The following is a 26,784-nucleotide window of genomic DNA, read 5'->3' as shown; positions in this document are numbered from 1 at the left end:
ACCCCATGGGAGACCAGGAGAAGCACCTGGCTCCTGCCTTCGCATCAGCGCAGTGCGCCGGCCGCAGCATGCCGGCCATGGTGGCCATTGGAGGGTGAACCAACGGCAAAGGAAGACCTTTCTGTCTGTCTCTGTCTCTCACTGTCCACTCTGCCTGTCAAAAAAATAAATAAATAAAAATTAAATTAAATCAGTCTTATGCTTATATCTTTGTTGATGCACATAAATGTTCTTCCTTACTCATGGCTATATAGTATTTAATACTTTTTTATAATAATGTATAATAATATTTCATAATATATTACTATTTTATAGTATTTATTTCTATGGCAATAGTTATTTACATGCTATATACATTACTTATTTTGACCAGATAAAAAGGTTATGAATATTTTTGTCTCTTTCCACACACATGCAATGGTTTCTCACAATGTAGATACCTGATCATGGCATTGGTAGGTCCTAGGGTATGCTCATGATTGAATGTTCCCAAACTCATTTCCAAAACACTTGTACAATTTCTCCACCGAAAAGCAGTGGATGAGAATTCTTACATCTCTAGGTTCCAGTTAACTCTTGATATTAGACAACCGTTAAGTATGAAATGGTATTAATTTGTATTTTTTGATTAGTAATCAAATTGACCATCAACTCATTTGTTGTTTGAAACTTATCTACAATATTCGAATTTATTTTATTTGCCTATTTTTCTAATATGTTGCTCATTGTTCTTAATGATTACTAGGAATTTGTATGAGTAGTATTTTCGCTCAATTTATGGCTTTTTTTTTGAAAGATTTTATTTATTTATTTATTTGAGAGGTAGAACTACAGAGGGAGAGACAGAGAGAAAAGTCTACCTTCCATTGGTTCACTCCCTAAATGGCCACAACGGCCAGAGCTGCGCTGATCCAAAGCCTGGAGCCAGATGCTTCTTCCTGGTCTCCCACTGGGTGTAGGGGCCCAAGCACTTGGGCCATCTTTTACTGCTTTCCCATGCCACAGCAGAGAGCTGGATTGGAAGAGGAGTAGCCAGGACTAGAACCAGTGCCGTAGGCGGAGGATTAACTTGCTGCGCCACAGCGCCAGCCTCTATGGTGTCTTTTAATGAACAGAAATTCTGACTATATTAATTGAATTAATATTTTCCTTTATGGGTTTTGTTTTAGTGTCTTTTTAAAGTAATCCTTCTCTATCCTGATGTCACAATGACTCTTCTACATTATTTTCAAAAAATATCAAAATCTCACTTCTTACAGTAAGGTCTTCATTGTACCTGAATTTTTAAATACAGTGTGAAAAGACAAACTTCATTTCTTTAACCAATTGTCTCCACATAATTTATTTAAAATACACACCTCTTCTTCCACTCTTCCAAATAATCATAACAAATTCCATAAGTTTATGGATCCATTTCTGATTTCTCTTTTTATTCAAGTGGTCTGTTTTCTACTTCAGGTCAATAACCACCTACTGAATCAGGCAAACCAGAAGAAAAAGGAGACTTAGAGCCCTCACCGGAACAGCAGCAAGACTGACAAACAATCTAAAGGAAAGATCAGAGGCAAAGAGACAGGAAAATAATGTATCCAGCTCTGGTTTTCTTGTTTGTTTGTTTGTTTTTCCTATTTGGGGACTGTAGCATTCCTTGAACCTGTGGTGAGAGATCTGTCAGAGTATTCAGGAAATTCTCAGCCATTACTTCTCTGAATATTGCTTCCACTACATTATCACTCAGCAACTTATGTTAGTCATTCTCACTCTCTGCCATACACCCATATGTCTCTTACTTTCTTTATATAATTGTCCATCTTTTTCCATTTCATGTTGCAAAATAAATATTATAGTATCTTCTAATTTGCTCATTTTCTCATCTGCTGTGTCTAGGCTGTTAAATGCATACACTGAGTTCCTAATTTTTTTAAAAAAAGATTTATTTATTTACTTGAAAGGCAGAGTTACAGAGAGGCAAAGGCAGTGAGAGAGAGAGAGATCTTCTGCCTGCTGGTTCACTCCCCAAATGGCCCCAACAGCCAGAGCTGTGCCAGTTCAAAGCCAGGAGCCAGGAGCTGCTTCTGGGTCTCCCACATGAGTGCAAGGGCCCAAGGACTTGGGCCATCTTCCACTGCTTTCCCAGGCCATAGCAGAGAGCTGGATGGAAGTGGAGCAGTCAGGACTCGAACTGGTGCCTATATGGGAAGCCAGCACTGCAGGCTGCAGCTTTACCCATTATGCCACAGCGCCAGCCAAGTTCCTAATTTTTGTATTGCATTTATCCATTTTAGAATTTCCATTTGACTTTTCTTCTTCCCATTCTTTGTCAACATTTGCCATACTTTCTTTTAATTATTTTAATATACTTAGATCAGTTGTTTTCAAGTCTATATTTGATAACTCTAATAACTGGACCTCCCTGTGTTGTCTACTTCTATTTTCTCCTGTTTTTTTTTTTTTTTTTGGTCAAGTCTTATCTTTTTGTATGCCTGATTAGTTTATGCCAGCATGAAAGACATTTCGCAGAAAAATCATACAGTTAACGTACTACCCTAGATAATATCAGTGTTCTCAGAGAGGATTTAATTTTGTAGTTAATTTTACAAATAGAGTAGAAGCCTATCTCCTTTATCTAATCAAGATTAAACTGACCTGAGCTCTGATCCTGGGATGACTTGACTTGTTCACGTTCACTTTTACTAATGTATGGTCCTTTAGGGTTTCAACTGAGAACTTGGGGTGTTTAACAGGGTCCTGTCCCCTTTGTGAAACTTGTCTCTACAGCCCTGAGAGACTGCTGAGAGAGAAAGCCCTAATAAGCTTCTGGATCTCTCATTGTTCTTGATTTCAGAACTCACAACTGTGTCAAAATGAAAACAAACCCCAAATGCTGAGCTCACTCCTCTTCTGGCTTCTTTCTCATTCTAGATCTTGGTCCCTGAAAATTCAAATTAAATACATAACTCTTTGGACCTTTTCCTCTTAGGGTGAGTCTGAAATAGTCTAGTCATCCATTACTAGAAGAAAAGTGCTCATACTTTAGGCTTTTTAATCCTTTCTTAAATGCCATCTTTTTTTAAAGATGTGTTTATTTATTTGAAAGACAGAGTTACAGAGTTACAGAGAGGCAGAGGCAGAGGCAGAGGCAGGGAGGAAGGGAGGAAGGGAGGCAGGCAGAGAGACAGAGACAGAGAGAGAGAGAGCGAGAGAGAAAGTGAGTCTTCCATCCACTGGTTCACTCCCTAGATGGCTGCAACTGCTGGAGCTTCATCTATCTGAAGCTATCTTTTACTGCTTTCTCAGGCCATAGCAGAGCTGGATCAGAAGCGGAGCAGCCAGGACTCAAACCGGCGCCCATATGGGATGCCCCCACTGCAGGCTATGGCTTTAACCAATAAACCATAGTGCCAGCCCCTAAATGCCCTCTTTTTTTTTTGGACAGGCTTTAAGTTATAGTTAGCATATAGAATGTGACTGATTTCATTAAATTGATTTTTGGATTCAGCAACACTGTCAAATTCTAAATACTTCCACTCATTCATTGACAGATTGATTATGGTTTTCTAAATTTTTCTGTACCCTAGTTATTCATATTATCTGCTAACTGCAATTTTTTTTTTTTGACAGGCAGAGTGGACAGTGAGAGAGAGAGACAGAGAGAAAGGTCTTCCTTTCCCATTGGTTCACCCTCCAATGGCCGCCTTGGCCGGCGCACTGCGGCCGGCGCACCGCGCTGATCCGATGGCGGGAGGCAGGAGCCAGGTGCTTTTCCTGTTCTCCCATGGGGTGCAGGGCCCAAGCACCTGGGCCATCCTCCACTGCACTCCCTGGCCACAGCAGAGAGCTGGTCTGGAAGAGGGGCAACCGGGACAGAATCCAGCGCCCCAACCGGGACTAGAACCCGGTGTGCCGGCGCCACTAGGCGGAGGATTAGCCTAGTGAGCTGCGGCGCCGGCCTTTTCATATTTTTTTTTTTTTTTTGCTAACTGCAATTTTGTTTCTTCCTATCTAATGTTCATAGATTTTAATTTCTTTTTCTTAACTTACATGTTGGTTGGGAATGGCAATACAGTTGAATGGAAGTGGTGGTAGAAACAACCTTGTCTTGTCCACAATCTTAAAGACAGTATCTTTTGGAAGAAGCACAACATTCTCTGATTCTAAAATACATTATAAAGCTATTACCATCAAGTGAGCATGATACCGGCATAAATCATATACAGAACAATGGAACAAGTCAATAATTTTTGACAAAGGTTCCAAGCATACACAATGGGAAAAGTAGTTTCTTTTCAAACTGGTGCTAGGAAAACTAAATATCCAAATGTGATATACTGAATCATTACCTTACACCATACACAAAAATCAACTCATAATAGATTAAAGACTTACATCTAAGACCTGAAAATGGAAAGCAATCAAAAATAAAAATAAAAAACAAGGGAAATACCACAACACTGATCTGAACATTTTAAATGATCCAAACAGCACAATTATACTATACATTATACTAAAAAGCTTTTGTATACCAAAGGAAAAATCAAGAAGGGTAAGGACTACCATGAAATAGTATAAACCATTTGCAAATCATATATCTGGTAGGAGGTTAATATAAAATATATACAGAACTTAAACTACTCAATAGCAAGAAAGCAAATAACCCAATTAAAACATGGGCATAGGAACTGAACACATATTTCTCAAAAGAAGGCATACAGATGGTCAACAGATTCATGAAAAAATGTTCAATATCAGTAGTCATTAGAGAAATGCAAGTGAAAAGCACAATGAGACATCACCCCACACTTGTTAGAATCACTATTATCAAAAAAATCAGAAAATGAATGTAAGCCATGATATGGAGAAAAGAAAACCCTTGTACACTCTAATTGGGAATTTCATTTAATGCAGCCATTATAGAAAACAGTATGAAAGTTCCCCCCAAAAAAACTAAAAATAAAACTATCATATGATCCTGGGCTTATATCCAATGGAACTGAAATAATTTACTGAAAAGATACCTATACCCCAATGTTTATTTTCTACAGCACTATTCATAATATGCAAGATATGGAATCAGCCTAGGTGTACATCAACAGATGAATGGATAAAGAAAATGTGGCTGTGTCTCAAACATTGTGGCCTTGGCTTCAGGCTCTCTACTCTGCACCAAACTCACTCACTCACTCACTCACTCACTTCCAGTCCCTCTTTCTCTTGCTTTCCTCTGTGACCTAACTTTGTAAAGGGGATAATCCCATTTGCAGTGCTGAGGGATTCAGGAAGTGATTCTGAAGGAGGTAAATGTAGTATAAGATTCCTCATAGGTTGGCTACACGGGGAATCCAAGATGGCTGAATAGAGAAAAGATGTGTTGATTTTGACCATGGGAAGATAACAGAAGAAAAGTATTTGTTGCTAAGTCTCTGGGCAGTCACTATGTCTGGCTTCAGAGGCTCAGAGTTCCCTGACCCTGGGCCTATATCCAGGAGTGGCTCATTGCAGGGGATTCCATGTTCATACTGAGGACCACACAGATCTTTTGTGTAGTTCATGTGCCCACATGGGTGGGATATGTAGCCACTATGGGCTAACCCTGGGCATTGATCACCTTGGCAGAGAAAAGGTGAGGCTATGATCATATGTTCCTCTACTGACAATAGAAATCTAACATTCCCAAGTTAGATGTTACCCTGGATACTTGCCCGACCTTCAAGCACTGACCAGAGCTCTCTGGCCTCAACAAGCACATGCCTCTTATATATACAATGAAGCAGAAGATATTCCACTAAGTCACAGAAGTGTATATCAAGGATAAAAGCCATCAGAGGAGAAAACCAACAGGTGTTTCCACAAATGTCTAAATGCAGTAATACAACAAACATGAACAAGAAAAACAATAAAACTCCCCTTTAGGAACACAACAGCATTTTAATATTAGAATGTGAAGATGACGAAATTGATGAACTACCTGAAAATGAACTCAAAAGAATGATCATAAGATTATTCAAAAACACAGAAAATCAAATACATGAGATAAATCCATATACAACACGAATGAAAAAATTTGTCTATAAAGAGATATTGAATAGAAATAAAAAATATTAGAAAACAAAGATTTCCATAAGTCAAATAGAAAATCCAGTGGAAATCCTTAACAACAGACTCCATGAGGCAGAAAAGAATATTCACACTAGTGGACAAATCCTTGGAAATAATTACCCACAAAAAAAAAGAAGAAGAAGAAATGAAAAAAACCACAGCTAATGTTCGAGACTGACAGGATACAATCAAATGACCAAACATACATGTCCTTGGTATTCTTGAACATGTGGAAAGAGAATATGGATTAGGAGGCCTTTTCAGTGCAGTAAAAGCAGAAAATGTTCCCAATTTGGAGAAAGTTAGGGGACATAAAGAACTCCTAATAGACATGACCAGAAAAGACCTTCACCATGATACACTGTAGCAAAACATTCAACAGTAAACATAAAGAGTCTAAAATGAGCACTAGAGAAACACCAGAGTACCTTCAGAGGATTCCCAGTTAGACTCACAGATTACTTATCATCAGAAACCCTACAGACTAGAGGAGAATAGAGAGACAGAACTCAGTACTAAAAGAAAAAAGTCAACCCAGAGTACTATACCCATCAAAGCTGCCATTTATAATTGAAAGTGAAATAAAGATACTCCAAAACTATAGAAGTTGAAAGACTTTCTCAGCACAAGTCAGCCTTACAAATGATACTTAAGGATGTGCTAGACATAGAAACACAGAATAATCATCATCATTGTCAAAGAATGTGAAAGCAGAAGATCTTCTAGTGAAAGTACAAAGGAAATCCAAAGCAAACTATAGGAATATTTATGAAAAATGGCAGGAACATGTTGTTACTTATCAATAATAACCTTGTACTCATCAATAATAATCTTAAATGTAAATTGCCTAAATTCTCCAATTAAGCAATGCAGACTGGCTGAATGGATTAAAAAACAAAATCCATCTATTTGCTGCCTACAAGAAATACATCTCACCAAAAAGATACACACAGACTAAATGCCAAAGGATAGAAAAAGATATTCCATGTTAATGGAATGCAAAAAGAGAAGGTGTAGCCATCCTAACATCACACAAAATAAAGTTTACCTCAAAACTGTTAAAAGAGATTAAGAAGGGCTCTATGTAATGATTAAGGGATCAATACAATAAGATGTGACTATAATAAATGTATACACACCCAATGCCAGGATGCCTGGCTATTTAAAAAAAAAGTTAATGGATCTAAAGGGAGATATATATTACAAAAATAATGGGGGACATCAACACCCCAATTTCATCAGTGAACAAATAAACTAGACAAAAATCAACAACAAAAAAATAGAGCTAATCTACACAATGGACCAAATGGACTTAACTGATATTTACAGAACATTTCATCCCATAGATACAGAATACATATTCTTTCCATCACAGCATATACCTTTCTCTAGGATAGACCATATCCTAAGCCATAAAGCAAGTCTCAGCAAATTCAAAAAATCAAAATCATACCATGCATCTTCTCTGACCATAGAAGGAAGCTAGAAATTAAAAACTCAAGAAACTCCATGAAATATGCAAATACATGGATACTGAACAACATGCTCCTGAATGAACAATGGATCATAGAAGAAATCTAAATGGAAACCAAAAAAGTCTGTGGAATGGATGAAGATGACAACACAACATATTAACAGCAACAGATAACAGATAACAACAAAGAAAGAGAACTATAGACCAATTTCTCTGATAAAAATAAAAGCAAAAATCCTCAACAAAACACTAGCTAACTGAATCCAACAACATATCAGAAAGGTCACTCATTAGACAAAGTGAGATTTATCCCTGGTATTCAAGGATGGTTCAACAAACACAGATCAATAAATATGATAGATCACATTAACAAATTGATGAATAAAAAACTATATGATTACCTCAATAGATGCAGAGAAAGCATTTGATGAAATACAACATCCTTTCATTATAAAAACCTTAAGAAAACTGGGTATAGAAGGAAGATTCCTCAACACAATCAAGGCAATATATGACAAACTCACAGCCAGAATCATACTGAATAGGGAAAAGTTGGAAGCATTTCCACTAAGATTCAGAACCAGACAAGGATGCCCAGTTTCACCACTACTCAATACACTTCTGAAAGTTTTACCCAGAGCCATTAGGCAACAAAAATAAATCAAATGGATACTAATTTTCCCTGTTTGCAGATAACATGATCCTAAATATAGGGGAACCAAAATATTCTACTAAGAGACTATTGGAACTCAAGAGAGTTCAGCAAAGTTGCAGGATATAAAATCAACACACAAAAATCAATAGCCTTTGTATACACAAAAAATGCCATGGTTCAGAAAGAACTTGTAAGAGCAGTACAATGCATAGTAGCTATAAAAAATTAAATACATTCTAATAAATTTAAAAGGATGTGAAAGAGCTCTGTAATTAAAATCATAAACATTAAGAAAAGAAATAGAGGACAAAATATGGGAAAAATCTCCCACTTTTGTGGACTGGAAAAATTAATACCATCAAAATATCTATACTTCCCAAAGCAATTTACAGACTCAATGTGATCTCAATCAAAATACCAAGGATATTCTCAGATCTAGAAAAAAAATGATGCTAAAATTCATATGGAAACACAAGGGACCATGAATAGCTAAAGCTATCTTAAACAAAACAAACCAAAAAAAAAAAAAAGTCAGACACATCACAATACCAGATTTCAAGACATACTACAAGGCAGTTATGACCAAAATACCCTGATATGGGCACAAATATAGACATATAGACCAATGGAACAGAATAGAAACACCAGAAATCAGCCCATGAATCTACAACCAACTAAACATTAACGAAGGAGCTAAAACCCGTCCCTTGTGAAAGGACACATCTGTTTAACAAATAGTGCTGGGAAAACTGGATCTCTACATGCAGAAGTATGAAACAAGACTCTACCTTATACATTATTAAAAAAAAATCAACTCAAAATGGATCAAGGATCAAAATCTACCACTTGTTAATCAAATTACTAGAGGAAAACATTGGGGAAATTCTGTAAGACATTAGCATAGGAAAAATTTCTTGGAAATGGTTCCAGAAGCACAGGCAATAAAAACAAAAATAGACAAATGGGATTATAGGGAGCTAAAAAGCATCTGCACTACAAAGGAAACATTCGACAAAGTGAAGAGGCAACCAACAGAATGGGAGAAAATATCTGCAAACTATGCAACTGATAAAGGATTAATATCCAGGATCTACAAAGAACTCAAGAAACAACAACAACAACAACAACAACAACAACAAACAATCCAGTTAAGAAATGGGCAAAAGAAATGAACAGACATTTTTCAAAGGATGAAATTCAAATGGCCAACAGACACATGAAAAAATGCTCAAGATCACCAGTCATCAGGGAAATGCAAATCAAAACCACAATGATGTTGCACCACTAGCCAATTTTAATGGTTATCACCAAAAAAATCAAAAAACAATAAATGTTGGTGAGTATGGGGTGGGGGGGGAAGATATCCTAATCTATTTATTGTTGGTGGGAATATAAACCGTTATGGATGACAGCATGAAAATTCCTCAGAAATCAGAAAACAGACCTACTATATGATCCAGCAATGCCAGTTCTGGGAATTTATCCAAAGGAAATGAAATCAGCATATGAAAGAGTTATCTGTACACCATGTTTATTGCAGCTCAATTCACAACAGTTAAGATATTGAATCAACCCAGATATCCATCAACTGATGACTGGATAAACAAAATATGGTCTGTAAACACTAAGGAATACTACTTAGCCATAAAAAAAGAATGAAATCCTGTACTATGCAACAAAATGGATACAACTGAAAATCATTATGCTTAGTGAAATAAGTCAGTCTCAAAAAGACAAATATCAAGCTGTCACTATGGCATAGTAGGCTAAGCCTCTACCTGTGGCACTAGAATCCCATATGGGTGCGAGTTCATGTACTGGCTGCTCCTCTTATGATCCAGCACTCTTCTGGTGAAAGCAGTAAAGGATAGCTCAAGTGCTTGGGCCCCTGCATCCATGTGGGAGACCCAGAAGAAGTTTGTGGTTCCTGGCTTCAGATCAGATGAGATCCAACTATTGTGGCCAGGTGGAAAGTGAACCAGCAGATGGAAGACCTTTCTCTGTCCTGCCCTATCTGTCTGTAACTCTACCTCTCAAATAAATAAATGAAATTTTTTTAAAAAAGACAAATTTCATGTGTTTTCTCTGATACATGGCAGTTAATATAAAATGTAAAAAATGTATAGGTATGAAACAGGTATCTTGTGATATCTGTTGTTTTTAGCCCTTGTTCATATTCCTGTGTCTATGGTCTTCCTATTTTTTACTTACTGAATATTATGGTTACTGGTGAATTAAGCCTGTGATTACAGGAGTGGAATAAAATCATGTCTGCAAAAATTAATGAAAAAAGAAGGGAGGGAAGAAGGTGGGTTCTACAGGATAAGGAGGAGGGAGGGAAGTATGGTTATCTTTGTATAAATCTACCTACGAAATATAGAACATTCTCATTACATTAATAAAAACAAAACAGAAAATGTCATATATATACCCAATGGAATTTTGTTCATTTACTAAAAAGCAGGAAATGCAGTTAGTTTTGAAACATGGGTGAACCAAAGGACATCACACTAATTTAAAAAGTGAGGCACCGAAAGAAAAATATTACATGATCTCACCCAAATGTGAAATCGAATTAAGTTGAGCTCACAGACATATAGAATAGAAGGGTGGTTAGTAGATGCTGGGTTGGAAAAGATTTATAACCAGTTGGTCAAAGGATACCAAGTTTCAATTAGACTGGAGGAATATGTTTTTGCTATCTGCTGCAAAGCGAGGTGACCAGCTAACACTAACGCTCTGTATATTTAAAAATAGCTAAGAATATGTCTTTCAAAGGTCTCACTACAAAAAAGCATAAATGAGATGAAGAATATATTAATTAGCTGGATTTAACCATTCCACATTGTACCCATAGAGCAAAATACTTTATATTCCATAAGTATATATTTAATTGGGATCTTTCCGTTAAAATAATAATAAAGCATAGTGCTTTCAAACATTTGCCATCATGTCAGAAGTTGGCTAAAGTAATCTGTAGCAGCCTTTATCATAATAAAGAAGTCTTCTTACCATCCTATTTGGCAAAGACTGGATATACAGAAATCAAAGTTGATCGAGGTATTTAACAGACGAGAGTGCTCCAATTTTGTCAGTGTGTGACTATTTCCAAAATTCCAGGGAAATGTCTCATTCCCTCTATGGAAAGAGCCAGTGACTAGATGTTCTTATTTACCTTTTAGTAAGATCCCTGCATGCTAGAGATCTCATTTAGCCCAACTGCTGGGTCTCAGGCCCCAAGGCAACACTAGCATATACAGTTTACTTTTCCCCATATCCTTTCCAGAGTCTGCCCACACTTCATATCACCAATTTCATCTCATGTCTATTCTTTATTGTAATCTCTTTCTGGGAAGACAGACCAGCTATTCACCATCTTCCATACAAAATTACTTGTTCCTGTATTTGAAAAATGTAATGTTTCCTCCTTCTTAGTCTTCTATTTAGCATACTAAATAAGAGAAGCCCTTTTGCTTTTGTTCATACCTGATATTTACTAGTCTCCTCTGAACATATCCCAAAGTTCACCATTATTGTACTTCAATGCCAGCATCCTACCTTGGGCAACACTGATGTAGTCAGGGAGGTAGTAGCAGCAAGGAAGAGCAGAGGTTTGCCAGTCTTGATCAGCTTGTACATCAGGCCCTGTCTGCACAACTGCCGAGCCTGCACTGTTCAAACTCTCTTCCCACGCACCACTCAGACCTCCATTCCTGTGACCCACTAAAATCCACCCCCTTTGCAACTTAGAGCCAAGACCAGCTATAAATAGCCAATATGGCTTCAGGCTGCATCTCCACAATGACCTTCAGGTCACTATAATATCACTATAATAAAATTACCACGGCCAACCCTCCTATTCCTATCATGTACCTGATGCCATCATACTTCAGAGATTTCCGAAAGGTACTCAAGTCCTACCACAGACGCTACCCTCTTTGAAATCCAATTAAGTCCTGCTCCAGAGACCACCCTCTATCTCTCCAGATTCTATCAAACAATGGCCCCAAATCTTGTTGACTGCAGCTCTCTCTCCTGAGTTGGCCCGCACTCCTTCTTTTGCACATCCACTCAGCATGTAAATAAATCTTGCTTCTCTACTACCCTTTATCTAGGTCCTGTCCTTGAATTCCTTCTTGCAATGGAAAAAAGACCATGCACCCAGGTTAGTGAGGAGCCATGCCAAACAACAAGATACAAAATCCTAACGTTATCAAGTACTGGCGGGGGGTGGGGAGGGTGGGGGGTGGGGTCAGAGCTAGGTAGTGCTTTCCTTCTCCTTTATATATCACATGCTCTCTCTTTTCTCTATCTTTTTTAATTACAGCTCTCTGTTGCTTCACTTGTAATTGTCGCTCCCCGTCTTCATGGGGGAACGACACTAAACCCTGCCTAGGCTTCATATCCGAGTCACGGCACCATTATGTCGCTCCCCGTCTTCATGGGGGAACGACACAAGACCCTGCACTGTTCTTTCGTCTGCTCGGCCCTCCCCGGGTTTGCTGCTGGTTCTTCCCGGGTTGGCTACTATCCCTTCCACCTCCGTGGAAGGGCAGTTCCCCCTGGCCGCATTCCCCACTTCCGCAGGGGAGCGGCACACCGCCGGCCGGTTCTCTCGGGGGCTGCACGGGTTCCCTTAGATGTTCCCCATAGATGTTCCTCGTGCATGCCGTCTCTCTCCTCCTTTATAGTCCTCCTCCGCCAATCCCAACTCGGCTGCCCACACGCCGAGTACACTGCTCTCCTCCAATCAGGAGCAAGTCCTACAGTTAATTGGTTGAACTGGAGGCAGCTGTGCGGAAGCTGTTTACTTCTCTCCCAGCGCCATATTGTGGGAGAGCAGATGCATAGAATAAGTCTTAATTCCAGTAACAGTCTAGTCCGAGCTGCTCCCCACAGTAATTAACCTTGAAATTTGGATACTTTTTTTGTTTATTTAAGAGACAGAGAAAGATGGAAAGAAGGGCAGAGAGACCTTGAGAGAAATTTCCCATCCACTGGTTCACTCCCCAAATATGCACAAATGGCCAGGGCTAGGCCAGAACCAAAGCCAGGAGCCAAGAACTTAATTCACAGATTAACACATATGATAGCAGACTTTTACACTTGTCCACAATTTCTTTGCTCTCATCACAGTCACTTAATATTTCAGTACTGATGAGTTTCAGGATTTGAGCTAGCAACCTGTACAATTCCCTGTCACTGCCAGATGGAATAATGCCTTAATCTTGGTCTTCTAAATCATTAGCAAGCATTGAGAGGAGTACCATATCGCAGATCAATTCTTTCAGCAATTCAATCAATGAAGTAACATGTCTGCCTTCATGGGGGATACCACCAACCAAAACAATGGATTCACAACCCTAATTTATTCAAGTAATTTAACAGGCATGTAGACAGAGAGTTAGAAGAGCAGCAGAGAGAGTTCCCATCTAATGGTTTACTCTCCAAATGCCTATGATAGCCAAGACTGAGCCAGGCCCAAACTGGGAGCCAAAAATTTAGTCTGGGTCTTCCACGTGAGTGGCATGGACTTTGAATTTGAAGAAGCATTCTAGAATTGGGAAAGAACCAAGACTTGACCCCAAGCTTCCCATATGTCGTGTGAGCATCCCAACTGATCTATTAATCACTAAGGTAAATTCATATTCCAAGAATGTTCTTTTACATGTTTGAAGATTTAAAAAATTTAAAAATGAAACTACTAGTTACCTACTCAAGGGACAACTGGGCCTGCCTACAAAACAACCTACATGATACTGTCATTTGGACTATCCTAGGAAGCAAATAACACATTAAGTGTATCCACTCTAAGAAAGTGGTGTCCCTGTGTGGTTTTAGCTAACAGTTACTCTGCAAATATTCTGCTGCAGTGGGCATGGACAGGATGCCATGACTTTCCAGTACCTCAAAATTGCCATCAGGCTGAGCAACTCTAGGGCAGTTGGGGGGGGGAGGGCAAAACCTGCCTGTAGGAGGCAGTCTCTCCTCTCAAGTATGTTGAAATGAGACATAAGACAGACAGACAGACACACACACCACTAAGGAACAGCAAGAATTAAGGAACAGTGAGAAAGCAAGATAGATTTCTACTGGGTCTGGATAGATATTTTTAACCCTGTATTCTCAATTTCTGAGCATTCTCTAGACACAGAAGGGATCCAGTAATCCCCTAATCATTGAATGAACTGATGAAATACACCATAATGATTCCTGACAAAATGTTTTTTAACCAAGCACAATAATTTCCATTTTTTTCTCCAGAGTTATGGTACATTTGCAATGTGTTTCACCCAAAGAAGCTGAATCCAAGCATTCAAGCCAGGAGGGTAGAGAAGAATGAATGAATAGAGATTCTGGAGATGAGAACAGATAATCATATGAGCTTCCCAAGCACAGTGATATTAAATTGGGGCACAGGATGGCAATCCTAGTGGTACCATGCTGGATCCTGTACAAACTCTCTCCCTCTTCCTCTCCCTCATCTCTCTGCCTTAAATAAACTAAATAAAAATAAGAGTTAACACATAAAATCCAATTATTGAGTTTTCAGGTTATGTCAATTTCAAACAGACTGTGTCTATTGTTTATATGCTGATTCATATTAGTTTGTACTCCTTGAGCAAACATCAGCTGTTTAGAAGGAGATGGTTAATGGCCTCTTGGATAAGAAGAGGAAGCCAACAGAGGTTTCAAAATGTGCTACTGATGTTTGCCAAAGACAACAATCCATGGCCAGACAACCCAGTGCTGACAGGGGCTTCTGTGGGTGCTAGGCTCACACAGTCTGTCATGAACACCCCTGGAGGTCCTTTTACTGGCCATGAACATGGTGTTTCAGTTAGAAAACCAAACTGAAGTCACAGGTTTCGCCTCAGCATGACCAGAGAATTCTGCAGAAGCCTGGGCAATGAGCCAGGCTAACTAAACTCTGAGAGTTTGACAGATTAGGAGGTGGAGCAAATAAGAGTTTGGGGGGTAGCTGAAAAAGATACATTTAGGACTGATAATAGGAAAAGGAAAACTCCAATGTCTTAGAGTCAGAAGAAAAGGAGAGAGAGGAGGGATGCAGGGAGTCCTCAGCAGGAGAAATAGGGACAAAGAAAACCAACAGCCACATCAAGGAGGACATCAATCGAAAATACATCTGTAGATGCAGGAACCGTGACAATTTAGAACTGTATATTTATAACTTAGAGGTTATAAATACAAGTCATTGGCTAAGTCATTGACCATTAATTATTATCTAATCATATAGATCCATGAAAGTTTTTTTAAAAAGATTTATTTATTTATTTGAAAGTCAGAGTTACACAGAGAGGAGAGGCAGAGAGAGAGGTATTCCATCCACTGGTTCACTCCCCAGTTGTCCCCAATGGCCGGAGCTGCAGACTCATTTATCTCAGTTGGTACAGCAGCTTAAATAGCCAAGGCAGCCAATCCCGTAAAGGGGCGGTTTATGTCCTAACCAATCACAGCCTGTTGTCAGGCAATATCCAAAGCCATCCAATCACAGCCTGTTGCCAGGCACGCTCCACTGCCAGGTGGGTTTCAAAGCCATTCCTGAGTAACTGATGCTCCCTTGCCAGTGGCCATCTTGGCATGGCCTTCTCATTCCACCACAGATATCTAGTCTTTTTGAAAAGTCCACAAACAACAAATTATGAAAGATTCCTAGAGCAAGAAACCATGGATGTCACTGCTGAGGCTATGATAACTGGGTCCAATTCCAAGGCCTTGGCCCCTACCATCCATTTTACAGACTACTGATAAAGAAGAAATTATATTTCAATACTTGCAGCTGTAAAACACAACTTATCACAGCCATAATGTGAAGAACAGTCAATACTTGGGTGGAAATCATCAACCCAATCTCCAGCTGAAGCATTACCACCAGCACAGAATCCAATAAGGAAGAGGAATCGAAACCTGCCAGGAAACCTGATTGTCAAAAGCCAAAGGAAGGGCAAAGGCAGGAATGTAAAGAAGTGGTTTCATCCTTAAAAATTAGGTCACCACATTAAACTTCATTTAGGAGTTAAAAAAAAAAAGACTATTTCAACACACACACACACACACACACACACACAGACCTAATATTATCACAAGGTATCAATTATGTTTCTATCCTTGGAGGAGCCAAGGCACATTTCTTAGATGTCAAACTGTTAGGGAATCCGTGCCAGTAAGACAACAGTATCCCAAGAATGCTTAAACCATAAGTCATTCCAGTGGGAAATGTTTGACAAACATGACAGTGCTTAAAATACAATAATCACTCCATCAAACCCAAATCCTCTGTATTAATGCAGTCCCAAAATACCAAAGTCTGGACTATCCCACAGGGCAGTGGGCATATGTTTCATTGCTCTTTCATTTAGTATTAGTGGAGAGAATCAGGATGAGAAACATGAAGATCCTGAGCATACAGCACCTGTGTGCTCCCATCTCTCTGTGTGTTAGCCTTCTTACTGGATCACACTGCACCAGGCTTCATGTTCTCACACATCTCTTCTTTTGTCCATCTGTTTTTGATGTTCTTTCTACAGGTCAACTCAGCATGTGCCAAACCGAATTCATCAAAGGCTGCTTCTCCTCCCATGCCATTTTGGCCAACAACCCAGCCCATCTTCCTAGTCACTGGCCTCTATTTCCATATTCACCTTAACAATATTTTCCTCCTCTATTTTCCCTCTCCTGCTGTGCCATCACCAGTATCCATACTCCTGACTTACGTCATTTCAAAAATCTGGGGAGGGGCCGGAGCCGTGGCTCAATAGGCTAATCCTCCACCTTGCGGCACCGGCACACCGGGTTCTAGTCCCGGTCGGGGTGCCAGATTCTGTCCCGGTTGCCCCTCTTCCAGGACAGCTCTCTGCTGTGGCCCGGGAGTGCAGTGGAGGATGGCCCAAGTCCTTGGGCCCTGCACCCACATGGGAGACCAGGAGAAGCACCTGGCTCCTGGCTTCGGATCAGCGCGATGCGTCGGCCACAGCGCGCAGGCCGCGGCGGCCATTGGAGGGTGAACCAACAGCAAAAGGAGGACCTTTCTCTCTGTCTCTCTCTCTCACTGTCCACTCTGCCTGTACAAAAAAAAAAAAAAAAAAAATCTGGGGAGGCACTATTCTGCAGCAGATTAGCTTACTACTTGGGACGCTACATTCCATGTCGGAGTGCCAGTTTAAGTCTTGGATACTGTTTCCTGTCCAGCTTCCTGAAAATGAATTCTGAGAGGCAGTGCATGATGGCTAAGATACCTGGGCCCCTGCAATCCACATGGAAGACCTGGATTCAACTGCAGGCTGCTGGTTTTGGCCTACACCAGCCCTGGCTGTTGTAGGCATTAGGGAAGTAAACCAGTAGATGGAAGATAAATCTCTCTCTGTTGCCCTTTCAAGCAGATGAAAATAAACTTTAAAAAAAATTAAGAATTCTATCTGTGAAGTATGTTAAATTTGTCCTCTTTATAGAAATTAAAATATAAATAAAAAACTATTTATGTAGAGAAATACACAATACCCTATAGAAATAAAAAAAGAAGAAAAGGACCAAAGGAGAGCAAAGAATAAATGGGACAAATAGAAAACAAATAGCAAGATGAGACACTTAAATATAACATTGCAAATTTGAATGGAATTTACAAGCACTGAACATTTTTTTATTAGGATAGAAGACTGATGGTACTTTTTTATTCTTTCTCAAATTTGCTGTTCAATAATAAAAGAAAATACTTTAACAAACTGATTTAATTCATAACTTCCCATTCATTCCTATGTTCCTTATCTTTACATTTTTATTTACATAAAGAAAACAGATTTAATCTACTTCACACAATTCTTAAAATTTTTTAAAAACATCATTTTCATCTGCTTGAAAGAGCAGCAGAAAGATGTATCTTCTATCTGCTGAGTCAACACCCAGGGCTGGTATTGTGGCTCAGCAGGTTAAGCCATTGCCCTTTGCTGCATTCCCATATGAGCCCAGTTTGAATCCTGACTGTGCCACTCATAATCAAGCTCCCTGCTAACATCCCTGGGAAGACAGTGGAAGATGTTCCAAGTACTTGGGGCCCTGCCTGGTTTATGGCCTTGGCCTGGCCCACCCAGCCCTAGATGGTGCAGCTACTTGGGAAGTAAACCAGCTAGTGAAAAGAACCCAACCTCAAGCAATCTCTCTCTCTGCCTGTCAAATACATAAATCATCATCAAAAAGAAAGAAAGAGCCACCATCCTCCTGTTCCAACCAAGATCCAGCCTTACTTCCTACTGCTCCCTTTCATATGCCCTACTTTCTTGCCAAACAACCTTTTCCTTGCTTACTTCCTAGTATTCAGTTAATTCTTTCTCTGTTCATGCTATTCTCTTGTACAATGGCTTTCTGATGACAAAGCTACATGTCTCTATCACATAACCCTTCAAGAGTCAATCTAAAGGCCATCTCTTCTGAAGCTTCTCTGCTGTTAGAATAATCTCTCCCTCCTCTGAATTACGTAACACTTACGCCTCACTATAGAACCTTACTAGTTCTTCCTTGAGTTACAATTATTTACTTACATAGCTTAGCTGTTGTACCAGCTCTTGTATATAAAGAAATATACTTAAATTATCCTTTATCCTCCAAATTCCATAATGATTTTCACATGGTAGATGCTCTGCAAATATTTATTGAATAAATACATACACAACTAAACATAAATTAAGACAAAAGGCCATGCCGTAGATTGTGGCCTAACAAATATTTTGGATGAATAAGCCTCAAGATGTCTTTTGTTATGAGCAGTAATGTGGCATAACTGAGAAGACCAGAAGTTAGAGCCATTAATGAGTATAATCACCATCAGATGTATAGACTTTGGAAAAAATATTTAACCTTGGTTAGCCTCAGGAGTTTATCTGGGTTTTTGTCTGTTTATTTGTTTTTATTTGTACCACAGTACAGATTTGTGCTGAGGATTATAAAAAAAAAATACCTGAGCCACATTTCAATGCATAATAAGTATCAGACATATGTCAGCTGCTGTTAGTGTTAATAGCTTATTTACAATTTCCTCTTTGCTCCTCAACCCAATTCCAATCTGGTCAACCTGAACCTAAGTTTGGGGAAAAACAGATAAGTCTCAGCTTTCAGAGTGAGAAAGTCTATTTCTATCAGAAATGAGACTGATACTTTCTCATCTACACGAGATCTGGACCAATCTGTGTGTGTAGCCTGCAATACCACTTTCCAACTACAGAAAGACAATTTATTGATGCTGCCCTTTAAAAATGTATTTTACATTTACTTTTAATCTTAGAATATGTAAAAACAGCTGATCATATTTTGTTCCAATACTTGGAACATAATGTTTACTATTAATATTGCTCTTTACCTGTCATAAAATAGAATGTCAGGTATTTTTCAAATCTTTTTGTAATGTGTCAACATTTCTGTAGAAAATATTTTCAGTGGCTTCTTTTCCTATTTGTTTTTAGTTTATGGTCCTTTCTTAATCATTGAAAACTCAACAGTCCCCCTTGTGGATTATCCAGTATGTGAATACTTCAAAAAGTTCATGGAAAAGAGAATTCAAAGTTTAGTTTAGGGAGCAGGCATTTAGCCTAGTGGATCACATGTGCATGTCCCACACTGGAGTACCTTGGTTCAAGTTGAGGCTCCAGTGCCTGACTCCAGCTTCCTGTTAATGCAGACCCTGGGAGGCAGCAGTGACAGCTCAAATAATAGGGTTCCTGCCATGTATATGGGAGACCTGAACGGACTTCCCAGTCCCAATCTGGCTTTAGCCACTGTGGGCATGAACCAGCATATGGCATCTCCCTCAGACTCTCTGCGTCTCTGATAAATAATCTTTTTAAAGTTTATTTTTATACAAAAATTTTGCAATCAATGTATAGTTTTTTCATAATATACATTTCCAAGAACTTTTCTGAAGATCCCTTGTATGCATGGATGTTAAATTTTTTCCACCAAGTAAATTTATCTTTTAATTCTATTTTTTTTTTTGACAGGCAGAGTGGACAGTGAGAGAGAGAGAGACAGAGAGAAAGGTCTTCCTTTGCCGTTGGTTCACCCCCCAATGGCTGCCGCGGCCAGCACGCTGCAGCCGGCACACCGCGCTGATCCGATGGCAGGAGCCAGGTACTTATCCTGGTCTCCCATGGGGTTCAGGGCCCAAGCACTTGGGCCATCCTCCACTGCACTCCCTGGCCACAGCAGAGAGCTGTCCTGGAAGAGGGGAAACCGGGACAGAATCCGGTGCCCCAATCAGGACTAGAACCCGGTGTGCCGGCACTGCAAGGCGGAGGATTAGCCTAGTGAGCCGCGGCGCCGGATAATTCTATTTTCCACAAACGTTTAGAAGTACCCTCTACGGTAGCTTTTCACACATCTTGTCTTATTTTGTAAATAGAATCTTAATACACAAAATAGATAAAAATGCTGGGATGCTCTCCAGCCTGTTGTGGATGGGGTAGGGAAGGAATGAAAGCAGAACAGGAGGGATATATTTCCCTTAGGCCATCTTGAAGCAGCTTGAGAATCTCCATGTGACCTCCTAGAACTCACAAGGAATACCAGTTGTCTAGCACAGACCTGAGAGCTTCTAATATATATCCTTATCCATTTTACAAGAAGAGAGAGGTAACATGCTTACATCAACACTTACACAGAGGACACAGGGCAAAAGCAGATATGAACCCACAACTCTAGAGACCACAACAATGTGTGCTTCATTATTTCAAGCTGCCACCCAATCAAAACACAATATCCCAAAATAAGAATACATGATACATGTTGGATATATTACAAACCACATATCACGTAAAACTCCAAGCACCCAAAACACCTGGATCTGCAACAATGAGCGTGCACACACGGTCACACACACGTACACACCTCCTTCAGTTTCTGAGACCCAGCCTGAGCTATCATGTCTGTCTTCTGAATCTCAAAGCCTCCTGTTCTATTTGCTTACTCTTTCCTGATAACCACTGGTATGGCAGGATGAAGAAGAGGAGGCACACGTGACTGGGAGACATACACGTGGCCCTGATGTCAACCTCTTGGTTTTCTCCAAGTCACTAATGAGTGGAGGCACATTTTCCTTTTGAATATAAGTGAACTTGGCTTCCTAGTACACACCAGGAAATCCTAGCATTCCTCCCAGTATAACTGTGGGCCACCTCAATAGTCTAGTTACTGTTTCTGTGAAATTCTTCCACTCTTCTGTGGGTTTTGCTGAACCCATTCCCAATACCATCATATTCCACCCTACAACTGGCTCTAGATATCTAGTAGACTCTATTGAGGACACCTATCAAAGGAGAGCAGGCTGAGGTAGAGACAATGTTCACTGCAGTACACAAAGAAAATGACTTAAACATAAGAACCGGGCATTTCCACTGCTAAATTCCTCGATCATTCCTTCCTCTAAGGAAAGGGTACTCATTTTTTCTGACAGCGTAGTCTCTTGCCATGGTATGGGAATCTCTTTTCTCTTATTTTTGACTCCTTCTTTACTCTTCTTTAACTTGACCCCTGGATAGACTCACAAATTCTTCTTCATTCATTAAACAGTATAAGTGAACTTTCTCTTAGTACTGTTACTTGCTCATCCTATCCATATCCTGAGGCACTGGTTCTCAAACTTTTGACTAAAATCCACAGAAAAATTGTATCTTACACTGTGAGCATACATGTGTACAAACACACACACACAAACAAACAAAATATATGATACACATATTTATATGTCATGTATCTTTGGCATATGACAAAAATTATTTATTATACATATTAAATGATATATATTATACAGAAGGGCTTCAAAAGTTTACAGAAAATGAGAATTATCTCTTTATTTGAGAAGCAAACACAGAATGAGTCACAGAGACACAGATACAGAGCTCCCAACTCCTTGTTCATTCCCTGGATTCCCTCAGAGGCCAGGTCTGGTCCAAGGGAGTCAAGAAATGGGAACTTAATCCAGGTCTCCCACGTGGCTGACAGGGGCCTGACTGCATGAACCACCACTGCTGCCTCTCAGGGTCTGCATTAGCAGGTAGCTGGAATCAGGAGCCGCAGACAGGAAATCAACCACAGGTACTTTGATATAGGATGCAGGCATCCTAACTACTAGTCAAATGTCACCCAACATTATCATTTAATTCCAACTTTTTCTATGAACATTTTAAAGTCCTTTGGTGTATGTTTACATATATGCATATACATACCAAAACAAAAATTTCATGGGATAACAGTTACCATAAGTAACTATATACATCATTACATCATACTCCAATATCTTCTATTTTATTTTCCTCTATTTCCTTTCAAAAATCTACTGTTCATAGTCCACTAATAATTGAGTCTATGACCTATTAGCCAATTAATATCTAAAATTTGAAAAACATTCTTATAGTCTATCTTTCCCATTAGTCTAAATTATCCATCAAGTTATTTTCCTGAAGTGTTCACTTCCAGCATCATGAAAACAGGAAAACAACATCAGAAGAACTTATAGTACCCCCCTAAGAAAGCAGTGTAAGAGAAGAGTAAAAATAGAGGGGTCATGGAATGAAAAACTGACTAGACTTAGATACTGGTTCCAACTCAGTTGAACACAACTTCTCTATGCCTCAAATTCCTTATCTTTCAGGTATATTGATGTGATGATAACTAACAGAAATATTGTGAGGTTCAGGTTAAACAAGGATGTTACATTAAATATATAGCACAATATGTCCTACAAAGTAAGTATTTACTAGATGATAGCCATTATTATCATATACAAACACAAATGATATTTGAATTATCTGCTTGTCATCAGGGAGACTGGTTCCCTTTGTTAGCCTTTGGAATTGAAATGTGGCTCCTGTATGTGGTCTTCACTTCTCCCGCAAGATAGTGATTCTGTGTTTGTAACCAAGGTAGAATAGAACAATCACTCATCATATTTTATATTTATTTCCAGAGATACCACAACATTTCCTTCCCTATTCAGAACCATAATTTGATATTTAAGCAAATTTGGAACTGAAAACATGCAATCCATGGGAATATAAATAAAAACATTTTAAATTGCCTTTCATTTGGTTTCTTTTTCTTTCCATCACCTCTCAGATTTTTAGCTCATTTTAAAATGACAAGAAAATGAAATAAATTATCCCTGTGTCACTCAGTCACAGACTGTGAGTCAGCTACTTTGTACTCAACAGTGCAAGAGCTAGTAGGCAGAGACTGTGTCTCCAATACGGCGGTAATACATGACAGCCTGAGAAGAACCCTGAGCAAGACAATATACCATCCTGACAACCAGAGCCTAGGACCCTCCCATCACTGGACTGAGGATTTGGCAATGGTTCAAAGCTGAGAAGCCTAGAGATGCCTAGAGATGCCTTCGCAAAGGAGACCTTCAACAATATTACTCCCTAAGGAGTACACATGAGGACTCACCCAAAAAGTCTTTAGGACTCTTTCATGTCTGTCATTTCCTTAGCTTCACATCTTGCCAAAATACACCTCAAAGGCAAAAGTGATTTGTTTTGCTTTCACCTGCAGAGTCTATGATCCAACAGCCCTGCAAAAGAAATGCCAGTAAAATGTTGGAGTTTTTTTTATCTCTTATTTGCCCTACTTGTAAATCTTCTTGGGGATGCCGTTGTCCTCACAGTCAAGTGACGTTCTCATTACATGAGTCATCCATCAAGACTACTTAGGTCAGACTCCCCAGGTTAATGCAGTCACTAGTTGAGACTTAATCGTGGTAAACACTAAAATGACTGCTATAGTTGGGGATACTGATCATAGACCAGGCCAAGCCATGCATTTGCCATCCCCATCGCATTGGATACCATGCTCATTGATCTAAATTCAGAATACTAACCCAACCTGGGAAGATCAGGCTCCAGGAACTTCATCCATTGTGCCAGCATGAGCTCTCCCAAACTACCTCTTGACTTTGTAACTCCCACACCTATCACAGTGCCTGACATATTGCACATTGTAACAAATATAGGTTTGGATTGACTTAACTTGTACAGGACAATATAATGCAAACACAGCAAGTTGGAGCATTTCAAATCAGTGCCTCTCCTCATATTGACTTTTTTTATTAAAATTTTAAATCAAAAGCAGGCGCATACATCCTCCTAAATTCTCTGACAATACTGCATCCTCTGAACCACCTAGCTCTCCCTGACTTACATGCACATAAATCAGAACCTGTGGTATTTGAATGGAGTTTCTGAAGGGTCTAATCTTATCTCATGACCATATTAAATCTGCATTTATTAAAAGGACATCACTTTATGGGTGATTCCGGCCTCAATCCAGCTTGTAGGAGGATGTAAGAAAGAGTTTATGATTAAAAACCTTTTGGAAAGCACGAACAAATGATAACCAGTTGTGATACTTTTCCACATTTTACAATATTTAAAAATATGTTTGGATATCCAAACTGATCCCACAATTTGATTTATTCACAAGTCCCCTGAAGTGCTTAATAAGTACAATATGGTACAATGAAAATCATGCTTATTACTGCTATTGGGCTGGTAATTCTCCAAGATGAAATCATACTTTTCAGGTTATAAATATACATTTTATTGTTGATTTTATGCTCCATTTTGAAATACTGCTTCTCTGCTTTCATATTTTCAGGGCCTTACAAGGGCATTATAAATCATTTCCAAACTGGAGGAATGCTAATTGATATCAGGTGATTTAAAAATGAAGGTTAGTTTAAACTTGCTTTGTGTTCCATGAATTCCAATTGTTATGGAACTTCTTCAAAATGAAGATATGAAAGAAATTTTTCTTCCAAGATTAATTAAGATTAATTAAACAAATATAACGAATATAACCTTTTAAAAACTTAAGAAAGGTTTTCAAGAAGGTATATGTGCAACTCAGCTCCAAGGCCAAAATATAGAAGAAATAGTGAACATAGGTAATTCACTGTCAAAACATTTTGCATATTCTTCACAAAGCAAGGAAGGTTCTATTATTATAAATTGATATGATTAGTTTTTTTTTATTTTTTGACAGGCAGAGTGGACAGTCAGAGAGAGAGACAGACAGGTCTTGCTTTTTCTATTGGTTCACCCCCCAAATGGCCGCCACGGCCGGCGCTGCACCGATCCAAAGCCAGGAGCCAGGTACTTCCTCCTGGTCTCCCATGCTGGTGCAGGACCTAAGCACTTGGGCCATCCTCCACTGCCTTCCCGGGCCACAGCAGAGAGCTGGACTGGAAGAGGAGCAACACGGGAGAGAACTGGCGCCCCAACCAGGACTAGAACCCAGGATGCCGGCACCGCAGGCAGAGGATTAGCCTAGTGAGCCATGGCACCGGCCCTGAATAGTTTTTCTAACTTCACTTCCATACCTTTCTTTGGTCTTCTGATCTTGTAGTCAATGTTTCACCTGTATCACATACAATTACAGGTGTAGCTCAGCAAGAGTTATTGAGAAGAGCAAGTTTATCATTTTCCAAGGCTTAATAGAAGAAAAACACTAATATTCTTCAGAATTTTTTTTTGGTTAAAAGGAAATAGCCTCCATAGGCCAGAAAAAAAAATTAGCACACCAATTTATGATTCCCACCAGATAAGGTACTCCAAAAAGAAAAACCAAACTTATGAGTAGTTATATATTCATCTTTCTCTCTCAAAAACAAACAAACCAAAGCACTATAAGTAACATTTCCCAAAAGTGTGCTATTCTAGTAAATAGAAGAACACCAGAAAAATGTTAATAGCTGGCTGGTTTAATGTATATTTATAAAACAAAGTATACACACATACACTTGTATATATCATCAAATCAGTAAGTTCATTAACACTTTGCTTAGGAAGAAGAAAGTTTAAAATATAACAAATAAAAATGAATGTCTAAATGCATAAAGGGCAATCTGTGGTGACATGTAAATTGGTCAATTTTGAAATATATGTATTGAAAAATATTTGAGAAAAATATTATGCTCAAATCATATAGTTCTAGGGACCGGCGCTGTGACGTAGCACGTAAAGCCAGCACCTGCAGTTTCTTCATCCCATATGGGCACCAGTACAGACCTGGCTGCTCCACTTCCGACCCCGCTCTCTGCTATAGCCTGAAAAAGCAGAAGATAGCCCAATCCTTGGGCCCCTGCAGCCACGTGGGAAGACCTGGAGGAAGCTCCTGGCTCCTGAACGGCAAAGTTCCAGCCACTGCAGCCATCTGGGAAGTGAAGCAGCAGATGGAAGACCTCCCTCCCTCCCTCCCTCTCTCTCTCTCTCTCTGCCTCTCTCTCTCTCTCTCTCTCTCTCTCTCTCTCTGCCTCTCCTTCTCTATGTAACGCTTTCAAATAAATAAATAAATCCTTAAAAAAATTAATATAGTTCTAGCGCTAAAGATATTAGAATCAATGATGTTCAACTCCTTGATTTTAAAACCATGAAAACTGATGCCTGGAAAAATAAAAGATGAGCTTAAATTTGTAAGCTTTGATCAGTTCCAAAGCCAGGACAAGAAATGAGGTTCCATTCTCGTACAAAAATTCCCAGTTTTCCACGCATCTAATGAA

The 26,784-nt window shown here is 39.2% G+C and overlaps 1 protein-coding gene across 15 annotated transcripts in view; it reads right to left on the bottom strand.

Moving 5' to 3' along the window:
- The window catches only part of LOC138844174 (uncharacterized), a 411,900-nt gene that overhangs the window by 250,283 nt on the left and 134,833 nt on the right, over positions 1-26,784 (bottom strand). For 14 of the 15 annotated variants that reach the window (XR_011379722.1, XR_011379723.1, XM_070051340.1 and 11 more), the window contains one exon: positions 23,676-23,799. The exons of the other annotated variant lie outside the window; for it this stretch is intronic. The gene's annotated coding sequence lies outside the window, so the exon portion shown is untranslated. The remainder of the gene's footprint in view (positions 1-23,675; positions 23,800-26,784) is intronic. 15 annotated transcript variants of the gene reach the window in all.

The sequence above is a fragment of the Oryctolagus cuniculus genome, chromosome 1 (genome assembly GCF_964237555.1).
Source record: "Oryctolagus cuniculus chromosome 1, mOryCun1.1, whole genome shotgun sequence".
Taxonomy (NCBI): Eukaryota; Metazoa; Chordata; class Mammalia; order Lagomorpha; family Leporidae; genus Oryctolagus; species Oryctolagus cuniculus.
This window is presented reverse-complemented; position numbering and strand designations above follow the sequence as displayed.